Source organism: Lactuca saligna, chromosome 4 (genome assembly GCF_052625555.1).
Source record: "Lactuca saligna cultivar CGN05327 chromosome 4, ASM5262555v1, whole genome shotgun sequence".
In the NCBI taxonomy this organism is placed as follows: domain Eukaryota; kingdom Viridiplantae; phylum Streptophyta; class Magnoliopsida; order Asterales; family Asteraceae; genus Lactuca; species Lactuca saligna.
The window spans coordinates 201155971-201158667 of NC_136420.1; the positions used below are offsets into that span (position 1 = coordinate 201155971).

General features: G+C 38.9%; 1 non-coding gene across 1 annotated transcript; it reads left to right on the top strand.

Annotated features, from left to right (window-relative positions):
- Window positions 1–263: 263 nt before the first annotated feature.
- LOC145044525 (small nucleolar RNA R71) lies at window positions 264–370 on the top strand. Its single transcript, XR_013681473.1, has one exon. It is a non-coding gene; the product is annotated as a small nucleolar RNA R71 (small nucleolar RNA).
- Window positions 371–2697: the final 2327 nt, after the last annotated feature.

Sequence of the window (2697 nt, forward strand, 5' to 3'; positions counted from 1 at the left end):
GTTGATCCATTTTATCCATCCTCCTATCCATGGTTTTTAGCATAGCCATGACCGCGGACAAGTCTTCAGTAGCTGCATATGCGGCTCCCCTAGTAACATCATTTCTTGGGTTGTGGTATTCTCTATAGTGCTTAGAGAATTCTTCAATCAATTCCTTGATCACCGGGGGTGGCTTCTTTGTGAGCGGGCCTTGCGAGTCTAGTAACTGCCTGGTTGTGACACTGACTCCATCATAGAAGATGGAGACTTCTTGCTAGCTATTGAGGTCATGGTGTGGGAAATTTCTTAGCAAACTCTTGTACCTCTCCCAAGCTTCATATAGCAACTCTCCAGCTTGTTGTTCAAAGTTAGCAATGGCCTTCTTCAACTTGGCTATCTTGGAAGGTGGGCAAAAGTGATCAATGAATTCTTCTTTCATGTTGGCCCATGTGGTGACTGATCCGCGGGGAAGTGACTTGAGCCAGTCTTTTGCAGCACCTTTGAATGTTACTGGAAGCATGCGAAGTAGCTGAGTCTCGCAAGGCACATTTGGAACATTAAAGTAATCAGCTACATCATTGACTTCATCCAAATGCTTGTAGGCATCTTCATGGTCTTTTCCATAGAAAGGAATTTCTTTATGTAAATCTAGGATATGACCCTTGAGCTCAAAATTAGCAGTCGCGGGAATTGCGGGCTGCACAAGTCCCAATCCATTGTCACCGTGCATCCTCTTTTTCCATTCCCCCATGGGGATTTCATCAATGTTATCCATAATAGCTAACTCGTCCTAAAAATCGGATTCGTGCTTGTACGTATGTTCTTCTTCTTCCTCAGTCTCGTACTCGGCGTCCTCTTTAATCGGGTCTTCGATTGTCAAAGAGGCGTTGGATGCTCTTGATTTGCTGCTCTTCGTCTTGCTGAAAACGGACTTTAGGTTCTTAAGTGGCAAATTCTTTGAAGAAGCGGATTCTCCAACGGTTTTTTCTTTGCTTCTCCTTAGTGCGGATTTCGAATCTTCGAGAGGAGGGACCAGAGGTGATTCAGATCCTCGGGTCATCAAACAACTGCAAACAAACAAGAAAAAAAACGCGTAAAAAGAAAAAAAATGAAAAAGAATGAAAAAGTAAAATAGTTCGGCAAATAGTAGGCAACTCGCCGAGTAGGTGCGAATGCACTCGGCGAGTAGACTGTGTAAAAAAAAATTTAAAACTAATTAACAGACTTCTAAAAAGAAACTAATAACTCTAAAACCTAACCTACTTACTGTATTACTGAAAAATAACTTTGTGCAAGAAAAACTCACACAAAGGATCGATAAAATTAGGAATTAGACTTAATTTTGGAATCGTTCCCCGACAACGGTGCCAAAAACTTGATGTGTGTCAAATGAGCTAGTTTAAACCCCTTTCTATGATCCTTTAGAAGGGTAAAAGATCATTTTACCCCTCCTTGACTCAAAAGTCCAGCTGTTGACCGAAATCCTAAAGGTCAACGAAAGTCAATGATCACAGCTGACCCTACTCGCCGAGTGCACTAAGGTGACTCGGCGAGTACACGCCTGTCCTCTTCGCCCCTGGTTCTCCCTTGACTCACTGAGTCAACCCTAACTTCCACGAGTCGACACAGATCGCGAGTCACGGGGCAACCCGAGTCAACTCATCGAGTCCTCCCATGGACTCGGCGAGTACATACCATGCACTCACTCAAACGACCTTCTGAGGTCAGATCTGTTCCTCTAATCCATAGATCTGGCCTTTCCAAGCACTATAATCACGTAAAGTCTCAATCTTGATGCATGATGTGTGTCAAATGATCTAGTTTTAATCCTACTTTTAGTTAATAAATTAAGCACACAAAGGCAGTGAACATGTCTTTTAGTGGTATAGTTGGATAAGTAGGGTGTCGAACTCAGGGAACGGAAATTAATCTAATAACTAATTTTAACTAAGCAAGTAATAAAAATAAAGGGTTTTTCTCTAGTTTTACAAGACTAGAAACTTAAACATAGCACTTAAGCACTTAACTAACTAAAGAATTTAAGCAAACGACAAATTCACCAAATTTAATAAAGGATTTCTGTTTAGGTTCAACCAATTCACTCCTATGGTTAGTTAAATGATAGATCAATTATTATTGGTTACCAACTATAGTGGTTAGGTTCATGTTCATTACTCCTAACCCTTAGACAATTAATCAATTCAAGCAGTGGCCAATTGTTTAAACTAATTAATTCCCTAGTTCAATTGTTTGGATTAAATAAGATTTGTAATTGGTTAATCAAGTTGGTGTTTCAATTAACCTCTTGTTTGTTGGTTTCTCAAACAAGCTCACACATTAATTTACCTATTCTCTAATTAATCCTAGTTTCATGTTCATTATTCCTAGGCATATGATTAAGTGTTCACATAACATATGAGGTTAACAACTAAGAGATGTTCAGGCAGCTTAATTGCCTTCCAATTAACAGAAAATAGTTCTAATTAATGCATAACGTTCTTTAACAAACTTAATTTAATAAAATCACCAAATAACAATCAATCAAAAAGTATGATTAAAACATAGGAGTAACTTGGTCTTCCCCAACAGAAACAAAACGAATTTAGTTCATAGTCATAGCAAAAACAAACTCAAAAACAAATTCAACTAAGCTAAACATGCTTAATTCCTAAAGTTAAGTCGAATGATTAACCTAAATTGCCTTGATTCTTCAATGGA